The 18,777-nt window shown below is 39.6% G+C and overlaps 1 pseudogene; it reads right to left on the minus strand.

Annotated features, from left to right (window-relative positions):
• Window positions 1-210: 210 nt before the first annotated feature.
• Window positions 211-7,260, minus strand: LOC144369347 (olfactory receptor 7D4-like; annotated as a pseudogene).
• Window positions 7,261-18,777: the final 11,517 nt, after the last annotated feature.

Here is an 18,777-nt window from a genome sequence, read left to right on the forward strand (position 1 = left end):
GGAGGAGAGGTGGGGAATACAACTGAGGGTAACAGAGTGATCACCATAAAAGTTTCAGACAAAGTACTCACAGGGATATTTTGATTAAAGACAGAGAAACAGAGTGGATGAGGGGTGAAAGCCTATATAATTTAGAGGCAGAATTTCTTGATGCAGAATATCTTTTGCTGGTACTTTTGCCAGCTCAAGAGCCCAGGAACAATATTCTTGTCACTGAACATAAAATGTTCTGCCAAGAAGTTTCTTCAGGGCCCTCTTAATGTATGTATTCCTCAAGCTGTAGATGAAAGGGTTCAGCATGGGGGTGATCACAGTATACATCACAGAGGCCATTATGTCCTTCCAGGAAGATGATGATGCTTCAGAAATGAGGTATACACCAAGACCTGTCACATAGAATAAAGAATCCACAGATAGATGAGACCCACAGGTAGAAAAAGCTTTATATTTTTCATATGTTGATGGAATTGTCAGGATGGAAGAGACAATCTGGGTATAAGAAAATAGGATCCCTGAAAAGGGAACAAATTCAAGAAGGCCAGTCACCATGAAGAGTATTATGTGATTGATCACTGTGTCTGAACAAGCTACTATGGGGGCCTGAGAAATTTCACAGTAAACGTGTCGAATTTCCCAATTGGTAAAGAATGATAGACGCAGCATCAACAGACTATGGATCAGAGAATATGACAAGGTGATTAACCAGGATGTAAGAACCCAGAGGCCACACAGATGGGAGTTCATGATGACTGGATAGTGTAGGGGATGACAGATGGCTACAAACCGGTCATAAGCCATCACAGTGAGAAGGAAGGTATCCATGCCTCCAAAACCATTAAAAAATACATCTGGGTGATGGATTTGCTCTGTTGCTGTATGTTCACCAGCATCTTTGGGACAGTTGTAGAGATAAAACCAATGTCAGCAAAGGACAGATTGAAGAGAAAGAAGTACATGGGCATATGAAGATGGGAATCCGAGACAATGGCTATGATGATGAACAAGTTCCCAAGGAAGATGACTATAAACATGGATAGGAACAATCCAAATAACATCAGTTGATGCTCTGAGTCTTGGAAAAATCCCAGGAGTATAAATACTAAAACATTTGTTTGATTTCCTAGTCCCATGTTGTTGACACATCAGCTAGACAATTAAAGAGAAAGAATATGAAATAGACACCAGACAGACTATCTCGGCTTCTTTATTTCTTCAGGTAAAAAAATGGGCATGAGAGACTTAAAATATTAAGAATATTAATATTTTAATATTATAGAAATAATATTATAGAATCTAGAAAAACTACATTCTGTCATTCATTATAGGCAACATTTCATGATATTGACAAATTCATGTCTATTGGCCTATGGGAGACTCACCCATTCTCTTTGTCTCTGCCTTAGAATTAATAACTATAGAAAGTTAGAAGGAATTTTAGATCTTAGGGATAAAACAATCTACACCAGCTCCAATACACATGGGGCCCAGAGACCTAAAGAAAGATCTGAGTTATCTTCCTTGTGTGTGGCAGGGGAGGGTCAGATGACTCTGAGCTATAAGAAAATTTGAGAGAAGGGGAAATATCTGAAAAAATACTTCAGGATGAGCAGGATGAGTAGGATTTCAGTTTCCAAAGGAAAGGAAGAAATAATAGAAGAAGAGGTCAGAAGGAAGGAAGGGAGAGAGGGAGAGAGGAATGGAAGGAGGGAGGAAATGAAAATATTTTCAACAAATAATAAACCATGTTAACAAATGACTAGTAGGTAGTGTACCTGTGACCCTCAACATTCTACAGAAACAAGTGCTTTCTGCACATTTGCTACATGCTATTATACAGGTGCTCTTAACCTATAATAAATCAATTGATTGGTCAAACAGTCAAGGAAAATATAATTATCAAGATTTAAACCATTGGAATGCTAGAATAAAAGACATGGAAAAGGTCACAAAGAGATGTGGGATTTCCATTTGGCCCGGGTTTCGATTTTTTATTTTGGTTTGGTTTTCATTTTGGTTTTGGGAGTTTGGGGTGAGTAGTTGTTGTTATTGTTTGGGGTTTTTTACTGTTCTTGTTTTGTTTTCCTTGCTTGTATTAAGGATCAAACACAGGGACTCACACATGCTAACATTGAGCTACAACCCCAGCTCTCTTTATTTTTTATTTTGATACAAGTTCTCAAGAAGTTGCCCAGGCTGCTAATATTTCTAAAATTAAAAACTGGTTATTTTATTTCCCTGACTGAAATTTTTACATATCTTTCTGATGCTGTTCAGGATGATACAACAACATATCACAACTCTATGGTTAACAAACAACAGAAATTTATTTCTCTGTGTTCTGATGACTGGAAAGTCCACCATCCAAGCACTGAGGGACCCAGTGTCTTATGGGAGCCCATTTTCTTTGTTCACGGATGCACTATCTTGATGTGTCCTCACATGGTGAGAGAAGGTGAAAAAGCTCCTTCGAGCCTATTCTATAAGGACACTGATCCCATTCATGAAGCTTCACTCTCAAGATATAATTACCTGCCAAGAAGTCCCATCTCCTAATACCTGGCCTTGGGGGTTAGGATTTCAACATGTGATTTTTTTTTCAGGCCAATCATTCTGAAAATATCTGGAATTCTTGATATATCATGGGTCCACTCTGATCCTATAGCCTCATTTCTCAGCACTTCTCAACTGTTACTCTAAATTCTGAACATATTGAAAACCTTCCTTGTATCAAAATGGGACAGAGCCTCTTATATAACCATGATTTTCAAGCACTCTTCCCTCTAATTTCTTCCTGTATTTCTATACTTGACACAGCTCTCCCCTGTTTAGGCTATTTCCAACCCTATCCATCCTCAATTTCAATTGGTTTCTTGGCATAGAGGATAACTCATATTGTTTGGGGCTAAATTAATGAATGGATGAGCCCACAATTTATTCCATTGCTGTGACTCATCTAGTATACCCTGGGTGTCTGTTACTCCAAAATCTTCAGCAACCCTTGCCCCCAAGGGAGTTAATATACAGAGATGTGATAAAAGGAATCAAAATTTTTGAAAGAGGAAAGGAAGAGAGAAGAGGGAATATGTTTTTACTCATTAAATAACCAGGACCTCCTCTCAAGCCTGGGCAGGATATATCCCCAAGTTAGCACATCCCAAGATGCAACAGTGTAGCCAGCCCATCTTCTCTTGCCCTTCTACTTACTCTCTTGTGGTGAGCCGTTTCAGCGGACCATGGCAGCCATTACAAGATGGCGCCGGCTTCCGCCGTGGTCTGAGACAAACAACTCCTTATTAGGGAGAGTTGGTGCGTCATTGTTTAACACCCTATGAGAAAGGTCCACATGGCGGCTTTGCATTGGGGCTTGGTGTGCTTTATTAAGTGTGGGAGGTGCAAGCGGAGAGAGAATGCTTGAAGATATGTCTGATTAAAGGCCTGAATAAACTGCTGAGAGAAGATTCCTGAGTCGTGTCTTCCTTGCTGGCGAGGGGTCACGACACTCTCTCACCAGGAATCCTTTCCCACGGAAACATCAGCAACTTCCTCTCCACAAGCTTTGTCTGAGTCACTTAAATACATGTCCCTGGGTTTCTGTTCTCTTTTACAATGAAAACAAAAGGAAGAATAAATAGAGGAATCACACATTTACATGAAATTCACAAAGAACTGTTATAACAGTAGTTCTGGTGGGATTATAAATAAAGAGAGTCATCATTTCCATTCCTGTCTTGGAAGATCCTCAGTGTTTATATTTGTCCTTCCCCTTGCATGTAGAACAGCTGAATACTTTCCATCTCTGAGTGAGGAAGTCCTCTCTCTGTGTTCTCTCCCCAAACACCACTTTCCCAAAGAGAACAATAGAAGGCAAATGGATGAGAACATTCCCTCTGCTGTGTCTGGTTGCAGGAGCCTCAGAACATAAATAAGAAAAGAGCCATGCTGGGAAAATGCCCTCCTCTCCTTCCCAGTGCTATGCCAAGCATCCCCCCATCCATTCAGATGCCTATGAGAACAGTGGAATATCAGTCTTCCACAAGTAATTAATGAGCACAAGAGAAGAGAGTACTACAAAGTATTCTTATGACCTTTGCTGATTTGGGGAATGGTTAATGAAAGAATTGGCCTCTGAAGCTGGAATCTTTTCTCAGCTCTATATCAGGTCCTCTGAGAAAAAGATATATAGTCTACACAAACATTCAGATTTCAGAAGGGAAGTGCTTTTATGAAAGCACTTCTCCTTTAAATGTTTCTGCTGAGAACCATGGATACAGGTGAAGTGGGGATGAAGGCCAGGTCTGTTGGGAGAAACAGAGGTGTTACTAAGCATGTGACAGTGACAGCAGAATTCAGAAAGGCTTGTTCTAGGCTAAGGAAGAATGAAGACTTTGGAGTTCTTGGTCAGACAAAAAAAAATGACTAGAAAAGACCAAGACTTTACTACAAAGCATCCATTTGTAAAACCCAGACTGGTAACTCTAACACTGGACGGTGTTATCCACAGCAATTCTGTGCTGTCAGGGTGCCCTGATGACCAACACACAGTAACCCTCCCCATAACCTCCTCAGCTATCCACACAAATATTATACAATCAAAGTAAAACTTCACTATACAAAGGCAATGTTAAGCAACTGATCTAGGCATTCTACTTTCCAAGGAAATATTCTTGAGAGCTCCCTCTCCATGAATAACATCTCATTTCCCTAAACACTTACTGGGCTATGTAGGCTTTGCAGCATGGACCCACTGCAGGGACAACTTCCTTGAATTGTGTTTTCTAATGAAGACAGAAGATCTGTCCACTGAAAGAGCAGGGAGACAGAGCCAGACATATGGTATGGGTCTGGTTGACTTCTTCTGGAGAAGGCATGAGTGTCTTAGCCTGGCACTTGAAGGACTTGGTGACTATAAACTCATGATTTTCAAGTTGCACCCCAGAGGCTGTATCCCCACTGAAGTTTATTAAACAAATTGATCAATGGTATGTTCCTTCCTTGATCAGTTTGGCTCCATAAGGGAAGGAATACACAGGAAGAAGTCTCTAACTCCTCAATTCCTTATTCCAGGGAGACTTTCTGTAGGTCCATCAGAATTCCTCTCTCCTGTGTTCCTCTCCTCTGGGAAGAGTCACTAGTCTTGTTAGATTCCCTCTTGGTGACAAATGTCATCATTTTCCACTTACAGTTTCCTAATCAGGCAGATGGCTGAGTAGCAAAGGGTCTCAGTATTCTCTAGGGTAGGGATTCTTAAAATTTGGCCTACACCAGGATGATCATGAGGACTTGTTTAAATTCAGAGAAAGGAGACCCACTCACCCACAGTTTCTGTCTCAGTAGGTCTGAATTTAAGTCTGATAATTTGCATTTTGCTCAAATTTCAAATTTTTTTAAAAGAGAGAGAGAGAGAGAATTTTTTAATATTTATTTTTTAGCTTTTAGTAGACACAACATCTTTATTTTACTTTTATGTGGTGCTGAGGATGGAACCCAGCGCCCTATGCATGCCAGGTGAGCACGCTACCACTAGAGCCACATCCCCAGTCCCCAGGACAGTCTTTTGAGAAACACTGTCCTAGGATTTAGGTTTCTCAAAAGCATCACCTTGGGCTTTGCTAATATACAGCCTCCTACTCTATTCAAGACTTACCTTATCAATACCTTTAGGGAAAGATCTCAGAATCTACTTTTTAAATATTTCATGTGGTTTTTAAACTTTTTATTAATTTTTATCGTGGTAAAATATAAATAGCAAAACATGCCATTGTCACGATTTCTCAGTGCATGGTTCAGTAGCACCATGTGTATTCACAATGCTGTGCAGGAGCAGTGCTGTCCATTTCTCAGGCTTTTGATCATCCCAAACATAACTTTTATTTCCATTAAACAGTAACTCACCATACTCCTCCACCTGTAACCCCTGGAAACCACTATGGCTCTTTCTATGTCTATGAATTCCCTCTTCTAGGTTTCTCCATCTAAAAGATGAATACTTGGAGGTAGTCTTTTTATTGCCTAATGATGTTCATCATGCGGCACGTAATCAGGAAAAGAACAAATTTTAAAAGGAAGAATTGAATCTTTATTTTACCATTGAGTGTAATATTTTAGTTTTCATATACAATATTATCTAACCTCAGTATTGGAAGCAATATCAAATCAATAGTATGTAGCTTCCTTGATCAATTTGGCTCCTTGGATCTACCTATCATGATTTCAATTTGATATTATAATTTTTGCTACTGATCCAGCATTCTAAATTTTCTCATTATTCAATCTCTCCCTTTCCAGCCAACCTCTAAATACATGCCACTTGGTCACTTGTTCTTCAAAAATTACTCTCTGCCATTTACCCACACATACACACACCATCCTTTCTTGTATATCCATTGTAATTGGGTATGGATTTGAGTTTTCCTCATGGCAGTTAATGACAAACTAATCTCTCTGTCCTCAGTACAGAAATCTCCCAGTCAAGAGCGCTGTATATCACCTCTAATTATCAGAGAAATGCAAATCAAAAGCAATACACCATAATTCTCATATATTCCACTTGATCAAGTATATAAAATACTTACAGGTCAAGAGCACATTTATTGAAGACTTCGGGAACTGCAAATATGAACAAATATAATGCAAGTATATTCTAGAGTTACATGAGTCTTTGTAACTAAGCAGAAGTGAGAATTCACTGGGACATTTGTTGATTTCAGACACAGAATAGCTATGACTGAAACTGAATGATGGGGGACTCTAGAGGTAGTGGAAGACAAACTAAATAGATTCTTCTGACTGCATGCAGAAAAATGAAACTGGACCCTTATCTCACACCATATACAAAACCCTCCTCAAAATGAATTAAACATTTAATCCTAAGACTTGAAACTGTAAAGCAACTAGAAGAAAAAACCTTTGACACTAGTCTAGGAAAATGGTTTTGCTTGATTTTTTTATTAGGGACTGAACTAGGGGCATTTAACTCCTAAGCTACATTCCAGCCCTTTTTGTTTTTTATTTCAAGATAGGGTCTTGCTAATTTGCTGAGTCTGGCTTTGAAATCACAATTCACCTGCCTCAATCTCCCAAATTGCTGGGATTACAGCTGTGTGCACTGTGCCCTGTAGAAAATGTTCTTAGGGTATACAGGCAAATGAGATTACATATAAATAAAAACAATTTTTTACAGCAAAGAAAACAATCAATGAAGATACAACCTACAGAATAGGAAAATAATTTGCAAACCATTTATCTGACAAGAAGTTGAGATTCAAAATACATATGGAACACAAACAACTCAATAGCAAAACTAAATAAATAATTCAATTAAAAATAGACAAAGGGCCTAAAAAGACATTTCTCAAAGAAGACATGAAATGGCAAACAGGTATATGAAAAGTATTCAACAGCTCTAATTGTCAACTAAATGCAAATCAAAACCATGTAAGTCACATCTTTTATAATGGTTATTAACAAAGAGTCAAAATATAACAAATGTTGGTATGGGTATGGAGAATAGGAAACCTATGTACTTTGTTTGTGGTATATCCATTATGAAATGCCATATGGAAGTTCCTAAAAATAAACACACACACACACACACACACACACACACACACACACAATTATGTGATTCAGCAATTCCTTTTGAGTGTATATCCCAAGGAATAAAATATTTGCACTTTTACACTAACTTCAGCATTATTCACAATAGCCAAAATATAAAGCAAAGTGTCTGTTGACACATGAATGGATAAACAAAATGAGATACACACACACAGTACCCAAGGTTTGGAAACAATCCAAGTTTTCATTAAAAGATGTATCAATAAACAAAAGATAATGTATACATACAAGGGAATATTATTTACCCTTGAAATTCTGGAAATTCTGACATATACTACAACATGGATGAAACTTGAAGACATTATGATGAGTGAAATTATCCAGTCACAAAAGGACAAATACTGTATGACTCCACTCATGTGATATCCCTAGAGCAGTCAAATTCACAGAGACAAGAAATGAGTGGTCATTGTCAGGGGACTGTGGTAAGTGGAAATGGGTAGTTATTGTTGAATACATACAGAATTTCATACGGGGAAGATGAAAAAAGTTCTGGAGATAGTGGAGATGGCTGCAAAACATTGTGAAGGAATTTAATTCCACTAAATTATGTACTTAAAATGGCTAAAATAGTTATTTCTTATGTTGTAGACCATAATTATAAAATAATAAGGCAACATTACCTTTGCAAATTCCAAGACTTTTGGCAATCACTTACTTTTGTTTCAGGGTAGATCAGACACCATAGTGTCTTATTGCAGTTTGTTACAGCCAGTAAATCAGAACTCTAATTTAGCCATTTTTTATGAGAGTATCTCTTATCACTGGCTGGTATGACTTCTTCCTCTGTAAACAGCATTTCCATCTCTGATATCAGTACTGAGGAGTGAAGTTGGTAGACAAATTAGCTTAATAGGAAAAAGACAAATAAAAATAAAGTATTCATTGGTCAAGATCAAATAACTTGGCTGGGGTTGTAGCTCAATTGATAGGGCACTTGCCTTTCATGAATGAGGCCCTGGGTTTAATCCTCAGCACAACATAAAAATAAATAAATAAAAATAAAGACATTGTGTCCATCTACAACTAAAAAAATATATTTTTTTAAAAAAAGATATCAAATAACTACCTCAGAAACTATACACAACATCTTAAAAGCAAGATGAATTCCCCTATAGTGGACACAGACCAAACATCAAAGACAGTTCTTGCCAACAGAAGAGATAAAAAAGCAGTGTTTAAAAGGGAAGTTCTAAAGATACTGTTATTAATGACAGGAAAAAGCTTCCCTTTGCTGAGGTAAGTATAAAATGGTGGATGGGGGCAAAATAATATTTTATTAATCAGCAGAGATGATCAGCTATTTTGTTGGAGGACTGTATAGGTAATTAAATAATATAAATAGTTATAGGTAAATAAACATTATTTGCCTACATTAGAAATATTGGGTAAAATCACATTTTATGTTGCTAAGGTGAGCTTTTTTGATATTTATTTTTTAGTTTTAGGTGGACACAATATCTTTATTTTACATTTATGTGGTTCTGAGGATCTAACCCAGTGCCTCGTGCATGCTAGAAAAGCACTCTACCACTGAGCCACAACCCCTGCCCACTAAGATGAGCTTTTTTAACAACCTCTTCTCTTGTGGGCTCACATCACTTTAAGATCTTCAGTATTTCTGTAATACTAGCAGTTTAGGAGGCTGAGGTAGGAGGATTACAAGTTCAAAGCCAGCCTCAGTAACTTAATGAGAGTCTGTCTCTAAATAAAATATAAAAAAAGGGCTGGGAGCCAGGTGCAGTACCATACACTGTAGTCCCAGCAGCTCAAGAGCCTGAGGCAGGAGGATCACAAGTTTAAATCCAGCATCAGCAATGGTGAAGCACTAAACAACTCAGTGAGACCCTGTCTCTAAATAAAATAGAAAATAGGGCTGGAGATGTGGCTCAGTGGTTGAGGGCCCCAAGTTCAATCCCCAGTACAAAAAAAAAAGGAAAATTAGAGGGGGTATGGGTTAGAACTGATGGCGGAATGTGATGGACATCACTAACCAAAGCACATGTATGAAGACATGAATTGCTATGAATATACTTTGTATACAACCAGAGATATGAAAAATTTTTGCTCTATATGTGTAATATGAATTGTAATACATTCTGCTGTCATATATAAATTTAGAAATTAATTTTAAAAAGAAAATTAATAATAAAATAAAAATAAAAAGTCCTGGGGATGTGCCTTGTGGCTACACACCCCTGAGTGCTAAAAGAAAAATAATTCCCAGTACCAAAAAAAAAGAAAAAAAAGATCTTCAGTATATGCTCACTAGTAAAAGACTCAAACACACTTATCATCTTTGAACTAGTCATGGGGTTAAATCAATAGTTCTCAATCTTGGTGGCACATTTAAAAAAACCTGGATCACATAAAAATCTTCATGCTAATTCCACACTTCAGTCCAATTAATCAGAATTTGCAGTGAGATACAATGATCAATATTTTTAAATCTCCCCAAGTGACTCCAACATGAAGACAAATGTATTCAGGGATTTTCTGTAGCTATAACAAAACACCTGATACAGGCACAGTGCCACCCACCTGTAATCCCAGTGACTCCAGAGCCTGAGGCAAGAGAATCACAAATTTAAGGCCAACCTCAGCAACTTAGTGAGACCTTGACTCAAAACAAAAAATGAAAAATAACTAGGGATGTATCTCAGTAGTAAAGCACTGCTGGGTTTAATACCCAGCATAAAAATTAATACCTGACGCTAGGTACTGAATAAAGAAGAGGTTTATGTAGTTCAGTTATTAAGGCAGAAAGTCCAAATAGCATGACATCACCTCTGTTGAGAGTTTCCCTTGACTATGTCACATCATAGCAGGTGGCATCATGAGGAAAGCACACAGAAAGGGAAAGATCACATGGTAAGCAGGACTCCAGAGAGCAGGGAGGGGCCAGCCTTGCTCCTTTATAACATACCTCTCTCATGAGAACTAACTCATTCCTTGAGACCAGGATTAATCACTTTCAAGGACATTCCCCAATAACATATTTAATTTCTGGTACCCCACCACTCAAAGGTTCCACCACCTCCTATATCACCACTCTGAGGACCAAGATACCAACACATGGAGCTTTGAGTCACTGTAACCAAACCAGAGCACCCAAACTGAGGACCAGTTAAGTTACATTAATCCTTACACATAACATACCTAAATATATCTAAAAGACATGAAAGTAGTATAGAAAAGAGACATGAATTCTTGAAAGGGATGAAGATTAAAATTACTTTTCAAAAACATTGATGCAATTCTCGAAGATGCTCAGTCCATTGATGAAAAATAAAGAAGGTTATATAGATTTTGTAAAATTCAGTTATACAGTCACTCTAATGCAGACAACATCCCATAATACTCCATCAATCCCATTACAGATGTACAAAAGAAGCAATGTTCATTTAGGAGATATTGAGAAAACTGAAAGACATGAGAGCTACAAAAACTACAGAACCAGATGGGCAGAGTTGGGGGTTCCATAAGTTTGGTTTCACTGGCTTATCCAATATGTACACTATACTTTTGAGGAACCTCCTCATGGTCCTCTTGATGTCTCTGTTCCTCAGGCTATATATGAAGGGGTTGCGCATGGGAATGACTGTGGTGTACATAACTGAAGTCAAATAAATAAATATACTTTATAGAAAAAAAATGAGTGAAGAAACTAGCCAAAGACTGGAAAATGTTATCTGATATAACATATATGCATTTTTATGAATATATATATATACATATATATATATGTGTGTGTGTGTGTATGTGTGTGTGAATATAGATAAATACATAGGTGAATGTGTGTGTATGTATCAAGATACAAAGTTACATACATACAATTACACAAGTAACCAGAAGGAAAGCATTCAAATTTTTTAAAAAAAGAGAGGACAATAAATGAGTGAATAGCTTCAAAAAGTGCCTTCATAAAGATGACCAAATAACCAATAAGCACACAAAAAGTACTCTAAACCATTATATATCAGAAAAATGCATAATATCACTACATACTCTATTGAATGGCTAAAATTTCTAAGAGTGGGCCAGGTGTGTGGAACTGCTAAAACTTACATGCTGTTGGGGGACTTCTGCTAAAACCAACATTTTTTAAAAACTAAATTATCTACCAAAAGTATACATGAAGTCTTCCCTTTCATTCTGTAATTGCATTACCCCACATGCAGCATATACCAAGAGAAGTAAAAAAAAAAAAAAAAAAAAAAAAAGACCATCTAAAGGACAAACCAGGGATTATGCTGAGTTAAAGAAGCCAAACAAATAACTATACGTATTATAGTTTAACATTTATCTAAAAGCAAGAACAATCAAACCAAATCAAGTATAACAAGAGTCAAAATTGGGTTTCCTCTGTGGTGTGATTATTGACAAAGGGATAAATGAACTTCCTGGAATCCTGGAAATGTGTCCACCAGGATGTATACATCCACATGAAATTTCATCAAGCTGTACACAGATTGGCACTTCATGCACATTAGTGTATGTATACCTTGACAAAAGAGTAAAAAAGTAATAAAGGGAAATGGTGTAGTTATACTTTTAGAAATAAAGTATAAATTTTTTTAAAAAAAGTACCCACTAAAAAGAAATGACCAGATATGACGGCAAAGACCTGAAATCCCAGCCATTCGGGAAACTAAGGCAAAAGGATCACCAAATTCAAAGCCAGCCTCAACATAATGAGGCCCTAAGCAACTTAGCAAGACTCTGTCTCAAAATAAAAACAAAAAGGACTGGGATTTGGCTCAGTGGATAAGTGCCCATGGGCTCAATTCCTGGTACCAAGAAAAAAATCTAAATACAAAGAATAAATTCTAAGTGATGATGAATATATCAACATAGTTCATTAATTATTTTAAAAAATTACCATTCTGATGAGGCTATCCATGTTTGGGAGTAGAAAAATCTCTCTACCTTCCACTCAATTTTGCTATTAACTGAAACTTCATCTAAAAATAGTTTGACTATATTCTCAAAAAAAAATATCCACCCAGAATCTTAGAATATTGCCTTATATGGAAACAAGGTCTTTGTCAATATAGTAAAGTTAAGATGGGGTTATTCTGGATTAAGATGGACCCTAAATCCAATGACTGATGTCCCTATATGGACAAAGATTAGAAACAGTTACACAGGGAAGGTAATCGTGGAGGCAGAGACTAGACTGATACATCTATAAACAAAAAGGTCTGCCAGCAACCACCTGAAGCTAGAAAGTGTCAGGGAGGGACTTTTTCCTTAGAGCCTTTAGAAAGAATATAGCTCCACTGATATTTTGTTTCACACTCCCAGATGCCAAAAATATGAAGGAGGAAATTTCTATACTTTTTACCCACCAGTTTGTGGTACTTGTTCACAGAGGGCTTAAGAAACTAACATTATCTACCCCATAGACTCATCTCTAAATCATCCAAAAAGCAGCACAAATTCTCTAATAGGTACTTTCTAACACCCTCTTACTAAGATGCCCCTTGACTCCCCATGGGTATGGTCTCCCATGACTGCAAAATAAACCCTGCTTGTTTAACTTACAGGTGTGCTCCTGGTGGTCTCTGGGTAAAGCGCATTCACAGCAGTGGACTCTTCAAAGGTCTCAAATCACAAACTCTCCCTGTGCCCCAGAGAAGCCCCTCAATCCCCACACATTCAATACTTAATAAGCCTCAAGGCTTTCAACCACAAAAAAAAAAGAAAAAAAACAAGTTTAATATGCCTGTGTTCATTTTCATGAAGAAGCCTCCAGATCATAAGCACCCTGTGGTTAGTGACCACGTTTGTCTTATTTACCAAGTACTCCCACTCCTCAGCACAGATCCTGGAACAAGGTCAACTAGTAGATAAAACTGTTTTCTAAACCCTACATGAACAACACTGCCAATCTTACCTAGTGAGACCAGGTTCTGGAAGGTTTCCAGCATCACATCTCTGTAGAGGCTCCTCTGTTCAAGATCCAGCAAAGCCCACTTCTGCTGGGTAAAGTCCACAGCCACATCCTCAAAGGTCACCGAGTCCTAAAAGATGCCACAAACTCTGTTCAGAAAGGTACAATTCCTCCAGTGTGTGTGAGATGATGGGTGAGGCTGACAGCACTGGGGACCTGAGAATCAATTCAGGGGAGACTCAGAAGATTCTGTGTTCTCACCAAGTCTATGTCAGGACTCAGTCAGCAGATCTCTTTCCCTTTCTACCCACATATACTTTCTGGTTGATCAAATTCTTTCTGATAGACTTATCAATTCTAAAAGAATAAATTTATCTCTTCACAGTATAATGATAATGAGGTCACACACAATTATTATTATACAATCACCTAATTTAGCACAGAATACTTCTGTTACAAGATGTCAGGGGGATCTGCACACATCAAGCAGTCCAGCAGACACCCACTGGGTATCTGATAATTCAATAAAACTGTTTTACCATCTAGCTGGAGATACTGTCATTCCACAGGTTGAGGGCTCAGTCCCACAATACTTTCCCAAGTCCTGAAGCCAGTCACAGGTAGTAGGTTGTCACATACACCTCTGACCAACTGGCTACCTCCTCCTTGAGGGAGGAAATACTTCCCTGTGTTTACTAGATTCTTATAAAGAATATTACAAAGTACATAGATGGATGGCCAGATAAAGAGATGGATAGGACACAGTATGGTGGGAAAGGTGCAGAGCTACCATGCCCAAGAACCTCAACATGTTCAGCTATCCTGAAGCTCCCCAAACCCATTCTTCTGGGGTTCTCATAGAGCCTTTACTTGTAGCCACTGGTTATCAACTTAACCCTCAGTCTGTCTCCCTTCCTATATTTTGACATGTGCCAGTGTGAAAGTTCCAATCCTTTAATCATGCCTCCATCTTTATGGACCAGCCATGATCCTTAGGTTATCTACAGCCTACCAGTCTCTATTCATCTTATGAGCATACAAAGCTATTTTTATCACTCCAGACATTCCACAGGTCTTAGAAACTCTGTACCAGGACACTGGACTAAGACCAAATACAGACCGCACAATATCACACTTAGTGACCAACTCCAGTTCCATATTGCTCTAGAACATGTGGCAGAAATGAGAGAAATATTCTAAATGAAATAATTTCCACAATGATCCAATCAGTTCCTTGTAACAGAAACAATTTTACCTGCTACCTTAGTTACATCATAGCAAATCTGCACAACATGAAACCCAAGATTAAATGAGCTTTTGTTTGTTTGTTCCCTCTCCACCTTGCTGGGGATTCAATACAGAAGCACTCTACTCCTGAGCTACATCCCCAGCCCTTTTCATATTTTAATTTGAGACAGGGTCTTCCTAAATTGCCTATGCCCTTAAACTCAGAACCTCCTGCCTTAGTCTTCCAAGCAGTTGGCATTACAGGCACATGATGAGGTTTTAATGAATAAAAACACACTGAGGGAAAGGAATTTTTCCCTTTTTTTCCCTCACAAACCTGAGAGGCCTATGAGCCTGCACAGCACATCTTTATGGCAGGCCCACAAGCAGCAAATTTTCTTTATTCTAGGCCAGGATTTGGCAAAATAGGCATGAGCTAATCAGTCCTCTATTTGTGTACATCACTTTGACTGGAACACAACAAAACATTTCTCTATAAGCTTTCCCTTGATGCTTTTGTACTAAAATGAGAATTTCCTTGCAATAGAAATTCTCTGGCCTTCAAAACCTAAAATATTTCCTATATGATCCAATAAAGAAAAGATGGCCACCCTGTGTTCTAAAACAGCTAGGCAATACCCATCACAAGACACATTGTGATAGCAAGACCCAGAATTCATTGTTCCTCACTGCCTAGAACATATGAACCTTTGAATATCTGATGAATGAAAACTGTTAATGGATGGATGAATGAATTCTAATCTGTGAAGTCAAGTATGTAAATCTAGAACCTCTTTTCTCTGAGACCTTTGTAATCATGTTCACATTCAATTAAATGACATATATTCCTTTTAAATAAATACATAAAAAAGCTAGAAAGCCAGACACAGTGGTACACACCTATAACCCCAGTTACTTAGGAGGCTGAGGCAGGAGGATTACTATTACAAAACTGCTAAGCCAGAGTATGACAAGTTTACTTGTCTTCAAAGCCTAAATGCCTGAGTACATTTCTGGACACATGCCTTACAATTTAGTTATTATTAGAGTTCTTTTTCCCTATTATCAGAATTTCACCTAGAACACTGTTGGGCACTATAGTTTCAGAGGAAAGACTTTATTCAAATGTGCTATCTCTAAGCTCCTCTTCCAAGCCATTGGCCTTGGGCAAGGACATTTTTCTTAAAACCCACACCAACTACTCCTTAGTATCATTTTACTTAGGTAACATTTGTGCTCACCCTACCACATGCAGTCATGGGTGTTAGTTATGGAAAATGAAAAACCCCAAGATAGTGCAGCCTGGGAAAAGGGAGTGAAAAAGAAAGCCATACACTGATAGCCTTCATCTCTTGAAAGATAAATCCTTTTCAGATACTGGCCACAAGTGAGGAGAAAGTGTTTCATCAAACCTAAAATGATAATCTCTGGGAAGCTTTTAATCTCTTTCAAGATGAATCTTCTCCAGGTGCTGGCCACAGACCCCTCAACCCAAAACTCAAAATTCCTGAGTGCCCAAACTGACATGCCCACTAAATCACCTCTCAGTGTAACCTATTTAAGCCCAGCTCTTTTGGCCATGGCTAATTTCCACCAGGACAGTGAGTCCACTGGAGGTATAATACCATTCCTGATAAAAAGCTGATGAGAGCCGGGATGGCGCTGAGAGGTCAAGTGCTTGCCTCGCCATGTGTGAGGCACAGGGTTCAATCCTCAGCACCACAAAAAAATACATAAAGACACTGTGTGTTCATCTACAACTCCCGAACCCCGACGCCAGCCCGTTTTCAGCTCTCTGCAGAGAGGCCGCAGGTGGAGACCGGAAACGCCTCAGGGCTCTCCTGCTCCAGCCTACAGGAAACGCGCCAGCCACCGGCGCAGTCCCCGCTGCCGTCACCAGGGAGCCAGGGGCGGGAGGAGCCCACCTGGGTCTAGGGCCACCCGGCTGAGGGAAGCCCGGGCTTCCAGCGGGAGATGCACCCCAGGACGGCTGGGAAACCGACTCAGGAAACCCCTTTTAAAGGAGAAGCGGCCTTGAGGAACCACCTGACCGGGAGGCCCCAAGGCACACGTGTAGAGGCCTACTTCCGCTTCCGGTTTCTGCATGGGGAGGCGGGGCACACCAAGCAAGGGGCGGGGCCTGGGGGCTGGGATTTGGGTTGGTCCCAGCAGGGTTGAGGACTGCGTGGGTGCTGTTGGAAAATGATGGTTTTTGCAGGGGCGGAGGATAAAGAAAGAATAATCAGGACCTTTGGAAAAGCAGAGCATGATGGCGACTATCTTCTGGCGGTGATACCAAGTTGAAGAGCTATGGGCGCTCTCAGCTACCTTCCAAGAGCTGAGGAAACCAATGCACCCCTGGTAGGCTGAGGCCAGAAGGTCAAAACCAGTCTGGGCAACTTAGTAACACCCTGTCTTAAGATAAAAACGTCCAACCTGGCGCACACCTGTAATCCCAGCAGCTCAGGAGGCTTAGGCAGGAGGATCAGGAATTCAAAGCCAGCCTCAGCAAGGGTAAGGCCCTAAGCAACTCAGTGAGACCCTGTCTCTAAGTAAAATTCAAAAATAGGCCTGGGGATGATGCTCATTGGTCGAGTGCCCCTGAGTTAAGACCTCAGTACCTAAATAAATAATTTCCAAAAAGGGCTGGGGATTTAGCTCAGTAGTGGAGCATTTGCCTAGCCTGGGTTCCTTCCCTAGTAGGAAGGCAGGGGGTGTTAAGGAAACCAGTTGAGAGACCATAGTGTCTGCTGTTAGTAGAACAAAAACAAAAGATGTTTGAAGAGGATACAAAAAAGAGTTGCCACCCTCCTCCATCTCTAAGCAGCTCAGCATGGAGAGACACTTTCCACCTAGGCAAGGGAGAAAGAAACAAGTCTAGGCCTTAGATTTCAAACCCTTTACCAAGCCTGGGTGAAACCAGCTGCCATGCTGGCAGGTGGCACAGCCTGTAAACCCTGTAATCCCAGCAATTCGGAAGGCTGAGGCAAGAGGCTTGAGAGTTCAAAGCATCCTCAGCAACTCAGCCAAGACTCTAAATAAAATAAAATAAAACGGATGGGGACTGGGGTTGTAGCTCAGAGGTAGTTCAGTTGCCTTGCATGCATGAGGCACTGGGTTTGAATCTCAGCACCACATAAAAATAGAGATATTGTGTCCATCTACAACTAAAAAAAAAAAAAAAAAGAATTTTTAAAAGTCTGGAGATTGGCTCAGTGGTTAAGTTTCCTGAGTTTAATCCCAATACAAAAAAAAAAAAAAAAACACCACCTATGGGCATGCACAGTCCCACAACCTCCAATACTAGCTGAGTGAGCTTGCTGCTGGAACTGTGTTTGCCAGGGCACAGAACTTCTCCATCACCCTTCCCCCAAGAGCGGGCAGCTGAGGAGCAGCACTACCTCCACAGGAGAGCAGGTCATGAAAGCTACCAGGGGTCTTCGTCTTGGAGCTCAGTGCCAGGCCTGCAACTGTGACACTGAGCAGATTAGAGACCAAGGCCCCTGTGTAGGCCCAAGCTCACAGATGGATCCTGTAGACATGAACCAACATCAGGCAGATACCTGCATGCCACCTGGGATAGACTACATCATTCAGCCCATATCATCACCAGCCTCCCCAAAATTGTATCTGTCCTCTGGATGTGAGACTCAGATGTGACCCAGCTTAGTGTCAGTCTTGGAGTCCATTTCTATCACCAGTCACCCAGTCTCAGGCAACACAGCTATTGTGAGGCCAATACTTACAGATGAGGCTTTAGAACTTCTTCAGCACCAGAGACCTATAAGATGAACTAATTTTTCCACCTTCATTACCACCAGCTTCAATTTTGGAAGTGTGAGAACTGGGCATGATCCAGTTAAATACCAGCCTGTGGTGGACAAAGGGCTGCCTTTGTTATTGGAGACAGGATCTTCTGGCTTGGAAACAGGAATGAGACCAAGTCCAATATTGTGGGCACACAGAGGCAAGCCTTTAATTAGGGCTTTACCAAAGGAGGATAGCACTGATTGAGGAATTAGGCTGTTTCACCAAGG

Source organism: Ictidomys tridecemlineatus, chromosome 2, assembly GCF_052094955.1.
Source record: "Ictidomys tridecemlineatus isolate mIctTri1 chromosome 2, mIctTri1.hap1, whole genome shotgun sequence".
NCBI classification, from domain to species: Eukaryota; Metazoa; Chordata; class Mammalia; order Rodentia; family Sciuridae; genus Ictidomys; species Ictidomys tridecemlineatus.